Source organism: Mauremys reevesii, linkage group 11 (genome assembly GCF_016161935.1).
Source record: "Mauremys reevesii isolate NIE-2019 linkage group 11, ASM1616193v1, whole genome shotgun sequence".
NCBI lineage: Eukaryota > Metazoa > Chordata > Testudines > Geoemydidae > Mauremys > Mauremys reevesii.
Window position 1 is genome coordinate 6,813,245 of NC_052633.1, and position 17,019 is coordinate 6,830,263.

The 17,019-nt window shown below is 49.8% G+C and overlaps 1 long non-coding RNA gene and 1 other non-coding gene across 2 annotated transcripts; one reads left to right on the forward strand and one right to left on the reverse strand.

Annotated features, from left to right (window-relative positions):
• Window positions 1–595: 595 nt before the first annotated feature.
• Window positions 596–4,975, reverse strand: LOC120374455. Its single transcript, XR_005586111.1, has 4 exons — window positions 4,868–4,975; window positions 3,871–4,073; window positions 1,383–1,474; window positions 596–691 (listed from the first exon to the last, which is right to left on the reverse strand). It is a non-coding gene; the product is annotated as an uncharacterized LOC120374455 (long non-coding RNA).
• A 5,795-nt stretch (window positions 4,976–10,770) lies between these two features.
• On the forward strand, window positions 10,771–10,852 carry TRNAL-CAA. The gene has a single exon. It is a non-coding gene; the product is annotated as a tRNA-Leu (tRNA).
• Window positions 10,853–17,019: the final 6,167 nt, after the last annotated feature.

Genomic DNA, 17,019 nt, shown 5'->3' on the forward strand with positions numbered 1-17,019 from the left:
CAAGCCAGGTTCAGGTTGCTAGTGGCTGAAAGTTTATTCATTCAAATGTATGTTAGACTAGAACAAACAAGAGCATTCATGCCCAAACTCTTGGGCCCCTTCACCAAACCCTTAAAAACATAATCATACAGGCAGAGACTGTGCAATTATCTCCAGGTAACACTGCCCCGGCAGCAACAACATAACCTCCTCCCACACCTAACGCCCTATAGGCCAGGAGACAAGCTGGGCCTTGCGGATTGTTAACCAATATGAGTTGTTATGGACAAAGAGGGGAAGGTTGGTTCCAGAACCATGGGGGCCTAGTGGAAAACAACCTTCCACTCCCTGATCCCTTTACACTAATGGGATTTCAGATCAGGCACCTCCAGTGACGGCAGCTGAGAGAGATGTTCTCCTAGCCTAGGTGGTATCTGACTGATGAAGTTTCAGTGGCTTTTACAAAATAATTGTGAAACTCCTGCAGCAACACCTGGCAGCCCTGTTATGAATCTGTTCCTTTAAATGTGCTAATTGCATCTGTTCCAAAAGACCACATCACCTTCCACATAAATCACTGGTTCCATACTGACTCAGAATAAAGTACAACACTTACTGAATCACCAGAAGCTCTTCCTCCTGAAGTACCTTGCAGGTCTTCCATGCAAATATGGTCACCAGAACGCTCCTTAGAACAGGATATGTGGTAGGGCTGCAGAGAAGTTTATATGAATTCAGGCGGTTTTGTGCAATATGGTGCAATCTTTCTTTACCCAACCTCTGCATGTTTTGTATATGATCCTTTTTGTGCTTCCACAGGAATGGACATACCGGATCAGTTTATCTAGCCCAGTATCCTTTCTGAAAATTACCAGTACCAGGTGATTCAGAGGCTGATTTAAAGCCAATACAATAGATATCTGTGCAATGATATGCTCAGAGTTTCTTCCTAACCTCAAGCAATTCATGGTTTAGTTATTCCTTGAAACATGAGTTCAGATCCCATGAAACCTTGTTATCTAACATAACTGTAGATATTCTTGTTATACAGAGAAATGTGTAGAGCAAGATCCTAGTGATTTTGGGGGCCCAACCTGGGACACCTCAAAAAGGCTTGATTCTCAGCACTTCTTGAATACTGGGCCCCTCTAAGGCACCCAAACCCACTTGGAAAAGTATTGGCCTTAATCTTTTTTCTGAGTTCTATTAAACTCAATATTTTGTGGCAGTGAGTCCCACAAGTTAACTAGGCAACTGTATGTAAAATAAGCATTTCAGTTTTAAATATGTTGTCTTTTAGGCTGTCCCCTTGTTTTAGTATTATACCTCATTGACTTTCTCTCTAGCAGTCATTGTTTTAATTACCTCTTATTCATTTCCTCTCTAGACAAAGCATTCCTAACCTTTTAAGTCTCTGCTCAGATGGAAGTCTTTCCCAACTCTGACCATACTTGTAGCCTTCCTCCAGACATTTTTCATTTCTGCAATATTCTTTCTGTGATGAGGGGGTCAAGAATTAATTAGTATAGTTCCAGTATCAGTCTCTCTACTTGGCTTAATCCAACCTAACATCTTGTTTATTTTCGTGATTGCTACTGCATGTTAAATAAATGTTTTCAATGACCCATCCACAATGACTTATTTCCCTTTCACCTATTAATATTCCACTATTATAATTAGCCCATTTGTCCACCCAGAAGAAAGTCATTTCATATTACAGTCAGGTCACTTAGTTTTGATTTGACACCTTGCAGCACACTAATCAACATGTGAGCTGAATGTCCAACATTAGATCTCAGATTTATGGCCAGTGGAATGGAAAGAAGAGCTACAGAAAAATGAGCTGTTGGAAACTAATTGTGTATTAGCTGAGTTGATTGTACATCTTCATTGATAAAGTGATTTCTATTGACAAGGTGGCTCACTTTTTCTCCCCAGACAGGAACTGCAGGCTGAATTCAAACACACACCCAGGGCCGGCTCCAGACCCCAGCGCGCCAAGTGCGCGCTTGGGGCGACGTCCCACGGGAGGGCGGCAGGCGGCTCCGGTGGACCTCCCGCAGACGTGCCTGCAGAAGGTCCGCTGGTCCCGCGGCTCCGGTGGAGCATCCGCAGGCATACCTGCGGGAGGCCCACCGGAGCCACGGGACCAGTGGACCCTCTGCAGGCACGTCTGCAGGAGGTCCGCGGGACCGGCGACCGCCAGAGTGCCCCCCACGGCGTGCCGCCCTGCTTGGGGCGGCGCAAATCCTAGAGCCGCCCCTGAACACACAACAAATGATTTGTCACCAAGAAAGATTGTGAGATAGTGATTAAAACTGAGAGTATTGAATAGATATGCTGGTCCACATTCTCAGCCACCTAATGAAACTGTGTGACAGACGTTCTGAGTTTTGACAAGCTCTAGTCTGGGGTATTGTAGTACTTCCTGTGGAATCACAGAAATGTACTGGAACGCTGCGAGTAACAACTCCAACACACACACACAGGGCTTGACTTTGTACTAGGGTCCCAGATCAGATACAACAATATAGTAACATATGAGACAACAATTTAACAGTAAGATAAAGATACAAGACTATCTGTTGGTAAGGAGTTTGTCTACAGTGATCATCACATTACATAAATTCACTGCCTACAACCCCGTCCCACCCTGTGTAGTGGTTGTGTATAGGATGTGGCCTTTAACCCCATGTAGGGCTAGAATAAGTGATACTGGAAGATTTCAGAGGTGCCTTATCCATGGTTTGGAAGGGAATCGTTCCCCAAAGACTGATTAAAAAGTCTTGGCATGAGATGGTTTTGATGAAGGGGTTGGGCTTAATTTAATCTTGGGAGAAAAGCTCTTCCATAGCATCTTTATTTCTGATTTTTTAAATTATTATTACTATTATTAAGGTGGACTTCAAAGAGAACTTGGTAAGTGTTTCCCTCCTCCTCCTCTTTTCATAGAATCACAGGGTTGGAAGGGACCTCAGGAGGTATCTAATCCAACCCCCTGCTCAAAGCAGGACTAATTCCCAGGCAGATTTTTACCCCAGTTCCCTAAATGGCCCCCTCAAGGATTGAACTCACAACCCTGGGTTTAGCAGGCCAATGCTCAAACCACTGAGCTATCCCTCCCCCCAATGCATCTTTTTTTAATCCTGTAATGCATCCTTTTTTATTAATCAGATCTGTATTGCTGGGGAATCTTCCTTTGGGAACACAGAGAGAAGTGAATTAATATTTTTCTGGATAATACATGCTCAGGTAGTACTTGAATGGGATGCTGTCCTGATGTTATTCTGTGCACATTCATAGGGGAAGGACAGCCCAGTGGCTAGCGTGTTAGCCTAGAATTCTGAAAGCTTCAGTTCAGATCCCTTCTCTTGTGTGACATTGGGCAAATCACTTAGTTTCTTTTTTGCCAGAAGCTGGGAATGGGTGACAGAGAATGGGTCACTTGATGATTGCCCGTTCTGTTCATTCCCTCTGGGGCACCTGGTGTTGTCAGAAAACAGGATACTGGGTCAAACAATACATGCCATTCAACCTAAAACAACCCAAAACAAACACATTTTAAGATTATTATTATTTTTTTATTTATTTTTGGTGTAAACCTAAAAATCAGTTATTTGCACAGTTCTGGGAGAAGAAGCCAAAGATGCACAAAACTTCCCACACCGGTTTCACCTGCTGCTCTATGGGTCTGCTCTTATATACATCCAGTGCTTAATGTGTAATGAAAGAGGTTCCGGGGCTCAAGCGTTTTTCCTACATTCATAATTGATGAAGCAAGCCCAGAGGTACCAGGTCTACAAACTGCCAAGCCTAGAGATGCCGGGGTGCAATGCTGGCGTGCCCTGGCACAAATTTAAGCAGTGAACACATCCCCTTCCCCACACAGACCTCCTTATTCCTGATGTACGATTTGATAGGAATTTTTATTGTCAGCTATCCTAGTGATCAGGCTGTACTGGGAGTTTTGTCTTCAGGGGGAAAGACGACTTTGTCAGTTTTTGTTAAAGTTTGATTCTATAGCAGTTTCCTCTCCTCTGCTGAAAACAGAAGATGATCTTCTCCTTCCTCCTTAGATAATGTCGTGAGGAGACCTGGGTGAAAAATGGATATTTCAGTTCATTGGCAATTTCAAAAAAATGAAGACAAATTTGTTTTGGGTCAGGCCAGAAACGAAAATTTTTAGAAAGTTAAAAATATGATTTAAACAAAATGTTTTATTTTGAGCATTATAAACTTTTTTTTGCTTTTTTAAAAATAAAATTAATTGAAATTTTGAAATGAAAAATTGTTCCCAACCAAAAAAATCAAAATATTTCATTTTTAAAATGTCAAAACAAAATATTCTGGTTTTTTTTGAATATTTTTATTTGTCTTAAACAAATAATTTGGCAAAATTGACATGGATTTGGAAAATGTTTGTGTTGTTGAATCTGCATTTTTCACCACCAAAAGTTTTGGCCTAACAATGTCACCAACTCTAGTTGTGAGAGCGACCCATTGTGTTTTATTCCACTTTAACCACTGTTTGTGCTAAAATCTCTCTCTGCTTCTTCAGACTGTCCTAATGTCCTTTTCTGGTGGCTCGCCTCACTCTAGAGAGATGGCCTCTTGGCTGGTAGCCCTTTCTACCTGGCCTTCATTATTCCCCATGGAACTGAAATTAGGGGTATATCAAACCATGCTATGGTGTGACCTGACTTTAAATATTAGGAAGGAGGAGCACAGCAGGGGTTCTGTTCATGAAAAAGAAATGGGAATAAAATCTGCTGGGGCTCCTCAGCGTTCCTGGGTCTCTGATCCCCTCTCTGGGGAGAGGCATCTGCAGGAGAGGAAAGATTCTGCATCTCAGACCTGGCTCAGATGGCCTTTCGCTTGTGTTACTGACCTGTTCCTGCTCGGGTTTGTGACTCTGTCCTGCACTCTGCTGAGGGGAGATATGATTGCTCTTTATAAATAGATCTGGAAAATGAAAGGGAAATAAACAAGGAAACACTTTGATATGCTTTATTTACATAAAGATCCTCTGCCCCAGCCAGAGCCCTCATCCCCCCTGCACCCTAATCCTCTGCCCCAGCCCTGAGCCCCCCTACATCATGAACCCCTCATCCTAAGCCCCACAGCCCTCACCCCTGTACTCCCTTCTATCCCCAAACTCTCTCCCAGAGGGTGCACACCCTCCCCCTTCCCACAAACCCCTTCCCAACCCCAAACTCCCTCCCAAACCCTGCATCCTTCACCCCCTCCTGCACACCCACCCCCTACCCCAGCCCAGAGCCTGCACCCAGCACCCAAACTCCATCCCAAAGCCTGCACCCTGCACCCCTCCTGCACCCTAATCCCCAGCCCAGGATCTGCACCCGACCTCCCCCCCCGAACCCCCTCCCAGAGCCCTAGGCAGGTGGGGGCAGAGTTTGGGGGGGTGGAGTTGGGGTGCGGGTTCTGGGCACCACCAAAATTTCTACAAAGTTGCCACCCATGGCCCTAGGAGCACAAGCAGTGACAGTGGTGGGGGTGAGTGTGCTGCTGGGGGGAGCAGGAAAGGGGGGCTCCTCCCCCAGAGCTTGCTGCTGCCGGCAGGGAAAGGGCCGAGGGGAGTCGTCCTCTCTGGCCCCTGTCCCAGAGCAACACCCTGCACCCCAAACTGATCCCCAGCCCTGCCCCACCCCAGAGCCCACATCCCCAGCCAGAGCTTTCACCCCCCATTGCACCCTCTGCCCCCACCACAAACCCTTCCAACCACAGCCCTCATCCCCCTGCACGCTGACCCTCTCCCCCAGCCCTGAGCCCCTCCCATTCCCAGCCCCAGCCAGAGCCCTCACCCTGAGCCCCTCCCACACTCCAAACCCCTCAGCTTCAGCCACAGTCCTCGCCCCTGCACCCCGTCCCTCTGCACCCCTCCCTCCGTACCCCTTCCCACCCCCAAACTCTCTCCCAGAGCCTGCACCCCATTCCCCTGCTCCAGCCTAGGGCCTGCACCCCAGACCTCCTCCCTCACCCAAACTCCCTCCCAGAGCCATTGGCAGAGTTTGGGCGGAGCGGGTTCTGGGCACCACCAAAGTTTCTACAAACCTGCCCCCCCTGCCCCCCCTGAGGGTTATGACTGATCCAGTGTCAAATCGCTCAGGATTGTCGGGCAGATCCTGCCGGGCGTGTCCCCATCTCACGTCTCCGATCCTCAGACAGGGCGAGCTGGGGATGAGCCGTGTCTGGATCCAGAGTCACCGTCACTGGGGACAGAGAGAATCAGTGCGTTAGGGGCAGAGCTCAGCCCTGGGGAAGGCGGGGACCATTTCTCACACTCCCCAGAAGCCCTGGTCTGGCTGGGACAGGCCTGGATCCCAGGGAGCTGCCTCTGTCCTGGGCGCCTGACACTGAGCAGAGACGTCACTGCAGTTCTCAGCCTGGGCAATGGGACCCACTTCTGTACATTGCCATTTGGTTACAGAGGCTGCAGCTCCCTGTTCCCCAGCTGGCTGTAGCTCAGATGGCAGAGTCTGGAGCATAGGTGCCGACTCCGTGGGTGCTCCGAAAAATTGGGCAGCTCCCCACCCCCCCCAGCTCACCTCCACCTCCGCTCCGGCTCCTCCCCTGAGCGCACCGCGTGCCCGCTTCCCCCCCCAGCTCCCAGCACTTGCACCTGTTTCGCTCGGCCAGGAGGGAGGGGGCAGGAGGGGGAAGGCAGCACGCTCGGGGAAGAGGTGGGGCCGGGACGGGGATTTGCAGAAGGGGTCCAATAGGGGCAGGGAGGGGGCTGAGACTTTGGGGAAGGGGTTGGAATGGGGGTGGGGTGAGGGTGGGGAAAGGGTGGAGTCGGGGTGGGGCCCGGGGGCGCGAGCACCCACCGGCACTGGGGAAGTTGGCGCCTATGGGCTGGAGAGGAAAAGGGTCACAGAGATGAGAGCACCTGGTCTCTGATTTACAACGCCAGCCTGGGGAGCTGCTTCTCTGCCCTGAGTGCCTGGGACCCAGCAGAGATGCCCTGGCAGCTCCTCTCCCCCTGCTGGGACCTGCTGTGAGGGCTGCAGAAACTGCCTCTCTCCCCCCTTCCCTGCTGGGGCTGCTCCTCGGAGGGTGAGCGAGGAGGAACCTGACGTTGTGCAGAGGGGAGTGAGAGGAGGGAGGCACCAGATATAAACCCAGGGGGAAGCTGCACGCTGAGCCCATCAGTGCAGGTTCTCAGCATTTAGTGTTTGTGTTTCTATTTCTTGGGCGGGTGGGGGGTGTCACAGTCGGTGTTGGGTTGGTTTGTGTCTTTACCTACTTGTTTATAAAACTGTCTTCATGCATTTTTTTTCTCTGAAGTGAAAAGCTTAATCCTTTCTCAATAAGCTGGCCAAATGCTTCACTGATACAACTCAGAAGCAAACAGTGAAATACAAGTACAGAGCCAATATTCATAACTTCAAATACAAGAATGATACACACAGCATAAGCATAACCAGCAAATGACAACCTGTTCATAGACACCTCACTTCACCATCTTTGTACAAGATTTGTTGCAACTATATGACAGTGGTTGCAATAATGGTCTATATGGTCATAGTTCAATTAGATAAGGTCACACCCCTATCTGCTCTCAATGGACTTGCCTGGGAACGTTCCATCTGGAGTCTAGGTCGTGGCTTCTGCTGTGACTAAGCGAAATCAGGCATGGACGTGGGACGTGCCCATGTGACTCTAAACACCATCTCGTTACCTGTCATTTTCCACTCTCTCCGCTGAGGGCTTTGTTTGAAACAATGGGGGTTTCCATCCACAAGCTATAAAAGGCCCTGGACACATCTCCATTTGGCCTCTTTCCTGCTCAGACCTCTTGATGATGACCTTATACTAATGGGAGCGTTCTAACCAAAGGACTGAGGACCTTCCAATGATTCAGAAGCAACCAGAGACTTAAAAAGCCAACAGTTTATTCCATCACTGCTACAAGCGTGATCCAAGAACGTTGCAATTCTTGTATGTATTTGATTCCTTCAACCAATTTTAACTCTCACCTTCCTTCCTTTCCAGAAATAAACCTTTATATTTTAGATACTAAAGGGCTGGCAACAGCATGATTACTGGGCTCAGATCTGAGTTGTATATTATTGACCTGGGTATGTGGCTGGTCCTTTAAGATCAGAAGAACCCTTTCGGTTGATGAAATTGGGTTCCAATAACCACTCATCAGTAATTTCAGTGGTTTTGGTGGCGATATAAAGCCTGGAATGACTAAGGAGGCTGCTTTTCTGACTTCTCGTTAGCCAGTGTGGTGAAACAGAAGTTAACTTTTCTTGCTGGTTTGATTTATCTTATGGGAGCAAAATCACCATTTTGGGGGTATGTCTGCCCCATTTCTCAGCACTTTGGCCTGAATTTGGTATTCTCAGTTGTGACCCACTAAGGCACAGTGAGAGATGGCTTTTGCTCCTCTGCCTACTGCTAATGACAGTGAAGCTGCAAGACAAAGTCAACAGCAGAGCCAGAGCCAGAAGCTACATCTTCTATCTTTGCTGTTCTCTTCTTTCCCCGTTTGTGTGCGTTTGCCTTATCTTGCCACCTAGGAAATGGGATTGGACTTTAACAAGAGACACCACAACAGTGACAGCTCCAGCCCATCTCAGCTAATCTCTCTGATTTCCCCAGGACAGCTGTTACCTTCTTCAAAACCACCCAAGAGACTGTCACATAAGGAACTTTCCTTCTAAAAACTCTCCCAGCTGAAGAGAAAGGGCACAGAGGATGCTGTTAAAGACAAGCCTTACTGACTCCTTTACATTTCCATTGTTTTAACTCTGTCTCTGTTTCTCTCTGTGTTTCAGTAACACACTAGCAGGGATGTGAGAGGTGTGTTTGCCATGGGACTAAGCGGGCTGAAGTCTCTCTCTACCAAACCGCCAGCCTTGTTTCCCCCGTTCAGTGTTGGACGGTGACAGGGGCACGTTAACACCTTTCACTCTTTCGGGGACCTTGAGCCTGTTTAAATAACCACAGAAGTTCCCGCCCCCTGTGTGAGTGGCATGGGGGACTGAGCGTCTTTTCTCCTTTCTCCCCTCTAGGATGTCAGAAGCCCCATAGACGGGGCATGGCTCCTCCCCCTGCACACGCCATTAGTCTGGCCACAGGCTGAGACAACACAACTGTCCCAGGGCACAACTGCAACGTGGTGAAGGTGACACGTGGGTCGGAATCTCCTTTGGTTTATTACAAACCCGGGTTTCTGCATTTCCTACAAAACTAAATCTGTTTTCTAAATCGCTTCTCTGCTCAGGCTGCAGCTACGCCCCCTTGTGTCGGTAGAACGTATGTCGCTCAGGGGTGCGAATGAGCCACCCCCCGAGTGACACAGTTACACTGACCCAAGCGCCGGTGTGGGCAGGGCTATGTCGCTGGGAGAGCTTCTCCTGCCAACATGGCTACGGCGCTCGCTGGGGGTGGGGAGTCTCAGCGGCTACACTCAAGAGCTAACGGCGGGGCCGCTGCACCGGTGCCAGCGTGAGCTCCCCAGAGCAGCCACCACCTCAGGGCAGGGACGATGGCCCTGACTGGGGACACAGTACGGGCCTGTCACCTCCAGAGCACTGGGTTCTCTTCTGCCCCCGGCAGGAGTGAACAAACGTCTGTATGACGTGGTGACCATTCACAGACCGGTGAGGAATGAGCTGGTGTGAGGGGAGCTGATCTCGGTCCAGTGGCAGGTGGGCAGATGGCCACAGAACAATGACCAGCAGGAACACTGGAATCTATTGGCCATCAAAGCATGGAGGCCGAGGAGTGAATTGCCCACGGGACCGAACTCATCTTGTCCCCGGAGCTGGTCTCCAGAAATCGGAGTGAAGCACATTGACGGGACACCTCGGGGAAGCTTGCACAGCCATTGCTGGGGCTGCAGCTATTCTGTGGCTGGATACACAGAGACTCATTCTCCAGTCCCTCAATTCAGCATTTCTCACGGGCAAGAAATTCAGAGTAAAATACGACAATAAAATATGATAATGATTAATGGGGAAAAACCTGTTTCTTTCTAGGTGTGAAACAGGGAAGTTCCAGCAGCTGGAGGACACGTCTCCTGATCTGGAAATCAGTCTTGGTTATTGGTGCCAAGAAAGCCAGTGCTCTGAAGGAGACTGAGGAAAATCAAAGGTACCGAGAAGGGAGCTAGGGGGGAAACGTTTCGGACTTCCGGAAGTGACGGGCTCTGACCAATTAGTGGCAATAGCTGCTAACATAAAACTGAAACAAATCAGAGTGAACCAATAAATTATCATTCCTGACTCAGGGGAAAGGCTGGGTGGGGCCAAGTTCCAAGGCAACAGCAAACGGATCATAATCTGCAGTCATTTGAATGTGATTCATTTTTCCACTAACAAGTTTCTCTGAAGTGGTGAGAAATCCAGGGTCCGGGGAAGGGAGCCGTGGCCCATTCTCCTGTCGGACAGTCCAGTCGTGGCTTAGTCCTGTTTATAGATGGAGAAAAGAGTCCAGTACAAACAGTTTAATCCAGCGAGAAAGTCAGTCCATTGGCGGATAGAGCCGGGAGCTGGTGGGGGGCAGAGCTGGATTCTACCTCACTGTCTGACCTTGGTCAGGTCAGGTCACCTCTCCCTGTCTCGATCGTTACAGTGTGGAGAGGAACAATGACAGACCCCACAGGAGGGTGCTGGTTTGGTGCTTAACCACACGGCGAAGGAACGAGAGCCCCAAATTCCCCCTGGTGCTTTGGGAGCCAGGTTTGCTGTTTGAATTCTGCAGTTCAGATGACGTCAGGCCTGGGCATTTCTCTGGCCTTAGGGGCCTGCTTTGCTCACAGCTGTGATGGCCAAGTGGCTAAGGTGTTGGACTCAAAATCCAAGAGGGTTTCCCAGCGCAGGTTCAAATCCTGCTCACGGCAAGGCCAGTGTTTTAGCCACAGCCCGTCTAAGAGGCCAGGGGCAGCTGAGTCTCCCCAAAACGGCTGCCCATGCAGGGGGGAACACTGGGGATGTGGCGCGGGTCACCCCTCCGTGGGCCCATTGTCATCTTTCGAGTGCTGGAAGCGAAGCTCCAGAGAAGTGGGGGCCCAACCTGCACCCGGCTCCGCTCTGCCTCTTAACCCGATGCCCTGCTCTGCCTCCTCCCATCCCCCCTCCGCCTCTTCCCCCAAGGCCTGCGCCCCACCCCCGCTGGGCCTTGTCCGCCGAGCCCCCTCCCTCTCTCTGCCTCTTCCTGCCCCTGCTCCACCTCCTTCCCCAAGGACCCTCCCCACCCCCCGCTCACCTAAGGCAGGAAAAAGTAATGGGGGCCTGGCCCCATGGCAGCCCCCCTTAGGGGAAAGGGGCAGAGAGGAGAAAGCAGCAGGTGAGTGGCGTCTTAGATCATAGAATTGGAAGGGACCTCAGGAGCTCAGCTAATCCAACCCCCTGCTCAGAGCAGGACCAATCCCCAGACAGATTTTTACCCCAGTTCCCAAAACGACCTCCTCAAGGATTGAATTCCCAACCGTGGGTTTAGCAGGCCAATGCTCAAACCACTGAGCTGTCCTCTTGGGGGAAGTGAGGGGCAGGTAGGGGGTCTGGGGGAGGGGGCGGAGGGCAGTGAACAGCAAGTGGGCGGGGCCTCGGGGGAAGAGGATGAGCAGGGGCGGGGCCTCTGTGGCCGGGCCATGGTCTAGGCACCGGTGGCCCCCCAACTTCTAGGGGTCACTCAGTCTTGTTGGGGCTGAGGCTACATCACACCTTTACCTTCGGGGCTCTACCGGGGCATGAAGCCCCCAGACACGGCCAGAGACAGGGCAAGGGGCCTCAGCACGGGAGAGAGTCAGGCCCAGAGTTAGACGAGGGGGGCAGAGAATATTCTTCATTCTGGTTAGTTACACGGCGCCCTTGCTAGAAATCCTTCCTGTATTTTCTCCAGTTCACTCCCTGACACTGTAGTGCTGCCCCGTTCCCCCGTTTGTGCCATTGAATTGTCAGGTTCTGTCAAATAATAGCAGCAATCCAGCCATAAACACGACAGCCTGAAATCTCAGCTCCCCCTCCCCTCGCGCTAAAGAGAGAGAGGAGACCCAGGCAGCCAGTTTCTCTGGGACAGAAGACAAAGGACAGAGGCTTGTGGGAAGATGAGATCGGATGCTTGGCTGGAAAGAGGGGGTGTCTGGACTGGGGAGAGAAAACAGCCAGAGCCCACATGGATGCAGGAGAGACCTAGCTGGACTGTGCAGAGGGAGGTTAGGCCTGAGGCCCGGAGAGTTTCCTGTGCTATGTTCAGATGCTCAATAAACCCCTCTCTTACACTGGCTGAGCATCACTGCAGTCTAGACATCGGGGTTGCATTCTTCCTCTGGGAGTAGAGGCCCCAGGGTCCAGAGGGAGGGGACTCCCTGAGGGGCCCATGGCAGACAGGCATGCTCAGGTCTCAGAGAAGTGCCTTTCACGGAGGCAGAGGGGCCTTTACCCTCGAGAGAGAGTGAATCTCCAAGAAGGGCTGTCACACTGAAGGGGGTTCCTTCCAAGGACTGTACGGGGCTGAGAGACTGCACAAGTCCTGGGAGGCAGTGACACCATCCATGGCTAGATAAACAGAGGCTGGAAAGGGAGGTGATTCAGCTGTAGTGAGACTGATACTGGAACACTGCATCCCGTTCTGGTGTCCACGTTTCAAAAATAACGTTTTAAAAACTGGAGAGGGTGCAGAAAAGAGCCATATTTGAGGGATGGAGAAGATGTCTTATAAGGAGGCACTGAAAAGCTCAATCTGTTTAGAGGTGAGCTGATTGCAGTGTGCAAGTGCCTTCGCGAGAGAAAACACCAAGTATTTAAAGGGCTCTTTAGTCTTGCAAAGAAAGGCATAACAAGAACCGATGGCTGGAAGCAGAAATCAGAAAAATTCTCATTGGAGCAAGGCAAGATTTGTAAGAGGGAGCGTGATTCATCGCTGGAACAAGCTGCCAAGAGAAGTGATGGATTCTGCATCTCTTGATGTCTTCCAATGAAGACTAGAGGCCTTTCAGGAAGGTGCTTTAATCCAAAAGAAGCTATTGTGATACACAGATGGGCTGGGATATGCAGGGAGTCAGATTAGATGCTCTAATGGTGCCTTCTGGCCTTAAGGCTACTAATTTATGAAAAACTGATGTTTTATTGTGTAGCGGCTCCATCCACAGACTGAACAGTCATTGAGTGCGGTGATCCAGGGGAAAGAACTCAAACACCCAGCGAGGCTGGCCAGGGGCAGGACATCAGCTTTGAGGGGAGGGGTGGGTGTGGCAGTGACATCACAAAGGCCTTTTGCAGGAACTCGGCCTATTGGGCAAAGGTGGTGGGGAGGGGGTGACCTCACAGAGAGACCCCGACATCAGCCGAGCAGAACTGAGGTGCAGGGCCAGGCCAGTCTCTGAGACCCCCGGCTTTGCTGCTGCAAGTCTCCTTCGCAAGGTCTCTCCTCGAGGGCTGAGAGAGAATTAGGATTCACGGCTGTGAGTATGAGGAGGAACCTCTGTGGAGTTTTCTCCTTTCCTGCCACTGACTGTGCCGAAAACAAACTTCCCTTTGACAAGGTAAGAGGCTGAGAGAGGTTTGGAACCTGTTCAGTCTGATCCACCTGGCGCAGGCAGCATTCTAGGCCCAGGAAACACTGGCTTCAGGTGGCAGAATTTGATTTCCTACCTAGGATTTGATGGTTGGAATCCCTGGGGACATTGGGGTTTGTCCTTTTTGGTTTCCCTTTTCCTCTTTCCTCCCTCCTTTATCCTCTTCTCTTGCTTCTTTTCCCGCTTTCCCCTGCTTCCCTCCCTCTACCAAGGAGGGGTGTGTAGAGTGTGGGCGGGGGAGGGAGGTTGCTCTCATTGCAGAGGTCCTCACCAAGAGGTGGGGATGGATCTGAGAGTGATCTCCTCTGATGGTGACCTGGGCTGTCCTTTGGGACATCTGGTGAGACCCCTCAGCCTCCCGCCCCTCAGAGTCTCAGTGCTGATTGGCCGAGCAGGGGGCTATCGACAGCGAGGAGACTCAGGTCCTTTTGGTCTTTTTTCAGATCAGGCAAAGAAGTCACAACCAATCCAATGTACGGGATTAATCTTGCTGCTTCTCTCCATTAATTGTCTCTTGGCAGTTCATGATTTCCTCTAATGTTCTAAGTTTTCTAAAATACTTGCTCAATAATTACTATGAACCACTGTTGGTCTGTAGCTCACTTGAGAGCACTTTATTCTGATCAGTCAATGTATGAAATTCAAGATGTGACAGGTAGGTTGAAAGTCAGGAGCAGTGTTTCCTCTAATTTGTTATGTCCCCATGTGCAGAAGGAATTGTGTTGTGCGCACCAATATGGAGGTGAGGTGTGACACTCTCCTGTATATTGGTGCACGTTACAAAATTCATTCTGCACATGGACGGTGTGTGGCAACGCTGCTGCTGGCTCCAGGCCCCAGCACAGGACCATGGTGGCGCAGCCCAGGACAGCGGCAGCACTACCAGCCCTGCTCTGCGGACTCCTGACATCGCTCAGGGGTGGGGCACGGGCAGAAGGAAGCAGGACCTTGGGGGAAGGGGGGTGGGATAGGACCTGGGCCGCACCCCACTAGGGATGGCCCTGGTGGCAATATCAGGCCCACCCCCGTGGCAGGGCCAGGCTAGAACCAGCTAAGGCCGGAGATGGGGGGAAAAACTGCACTGGCAGGAGCCCCTCCCTGGCCACTGCCTGCGTGGTGCTAAAGATGGAGCTATGCAGCTTACAGAAATCTTTTTTTTTGGGAGGGAGTGGGGGTGGCAAAGGGGGATTTGAACCCTGGTCTCCCACATCCTGGTCAAATACTTTAAATGCTGTAAGAGAGCCAGCAGCACCGTGACCTCTTCCTGCTCTGGTGGATTGTTTTGTACCGAATGGCCTAAGCACCTAACCCCAGGTGAGGGGCTCCCAAGCAGACCAAGGTCCCTCTCTCCAAGCCAGACCTGGGTGCCTAAGCTCCAGAGAGGGGTGGGACTCAGGACACACCCCTCATCAGCATTTCCCATTGGGGTGGAGATGCCCAGCATGCTGGGTTTTGTGGGTCCTACTTTCAGGCACCTCCTTCTTCCCATTGATTGTACAGGAGCCTGGGTGCCTAACTCAGGCTTTGTGGATTCTAGTGACTTTTAGCTGCCTAAAAGTTTGGTGCTGTGAGGTTCCTTTGTGGATCCAGGCCTTAGTTCTTTTACTCCGTAGCTGGGGTGGGTGAGTTTCACCCCAGCTGCCAGGAGCTGCATCACTGCCTAGGACAGGGGTCGGCAACCTTTCAGCAGTGGTGTGCTGAGTCTTCGTGTATACACTCTAATGTAAGGCTTCGCGTGCCGGTAATACGTTTTAGAAGGTCTCTCTGTAAGTCTGTAATATAGAACCAAACTACTGTTATATGTAAAGTAAACAAAGTTTTCAAAATGTTTCAGAAGCTTTATTTAAAATTAAATTAAAATGCAGATCTTATTAGTTTAGTGTGACTCTTGCCCTTGCTTTTCCTTGCTGAGTTTTCCAATGTCTGGCACGGATTTGGATACTTTAAGCTGCGCACAGGCTTCTGAGTGATCACTTGTTAACCGGCTCTGAGGGGGACAGAGGACAGATTTCATGTGTGAAAATACCTGTTCACACAGGTACGTGGATCCAAATGCTGAAAGCATTGCAAACGCAATTTTCTTCAAACAGTTAAATTTCACAGGCAGTGACGTCCAGCAGGTCAGAATAGAGGCCCCATGATCTCTCTCGGTAGCTTCAAGTGCACTCCCCAGATCCACAAACTTTGATGTCCACAATTCTGAGCTTTTTAACTGAATGAGCTGCATTTTGAAATCTTCAGCACCCATCCACTGAAATACAGACAAATCCAAGTCGCTTTCGTTGAACTTTTCAGATTTAATTAGAAAAGAAAGCATTGGGCCAAATCGCTTGAAATCGGTCAGAAAATTCTGATTCCAATTCTTGCATGTACTTTCCAATCTCATTGACACTGACAGTGCAACGTGTCAATAGCTCTTTTATGAGTTGGAAGTAGCGGAAAGTAGAAGTTTGAATATCCTTGGAAAAAACTGCTAGTTTCACAACAAATGCTTTCCAAGCTTCATAAAGATCCAGAATTGTTTGCCCTCCACCCTGGAGACAGAGGTTGGCTTCGTTTAGGTGAGCGGTGATATCAGTTAGAAACATGAGCTTACGCAGCCATTTGTCATCCAGTTCGGGGTAGTTTTGTTCTTTTTCTGACAAAAAGGCCTTGATTGCATCAAAACAGTTTACACAGCCCACCAAAACCTTGCCAAGACTTAGCCACCGAATGTTGCTGTGAAGTGGGAATTCGTTATAAGCACTGTCCATCTCTTCTAGCAGTGCTTGAAATTGTGAGTCAAAGCAGATTGAGCAACAAGAAATTCACAATTTGCACCACTGTATCCGTCACATTATTAAGTTCTGAATTAGAAATTTTAGCACACAGATTTTCTTGATGGATGATACAGTGAAATTTGACTGTCCGACGGCCAATTTGATCTTCAAGTAACTTTACAAATCCCTTCTGTTTTCCGACCATGGCAGGAGCACCATCTGTTGTCACACAGAATATTTTTCTGATGTCAACTCCTCGTTCTTTCAAAACTTTCCAGTATATCTTCCCCCTTTGTTGTGCCACTCCACACAGGGGTTTTAGGCAACAAAGTTCCTCTTGGATTTCATCGGAAGCACAACTGCCAAACGTGGAACGTCGTTTATATCCACGCTCTCATCAACTGCCACACTAAACACTGCTGTGTCTTTCAATGCAGTCGTCTGCTTTTCCTTAATGTTTTCTGCGATTTCACTTCTGCATCTCTCAACCGTTAAGAACATAAGAACATAAGAAAGGCCGTACCGGGTCAAACCAAAGGTCCATCTAGCCCAGTATCTGTCTACCAACAGTGGCCAATGCCAGGTGCCCCTGAGGGAGTGAACCTAACAGGCTAGGGACACCATTCTTACCCATCCTGGCTAATAGCCATTTATGGACTTAGCCACCATGAATTTATCCAGTCCCCTTTTAAACATTGTTATAGTCCTAGCCTTCACAACCTCCTCAGGTAA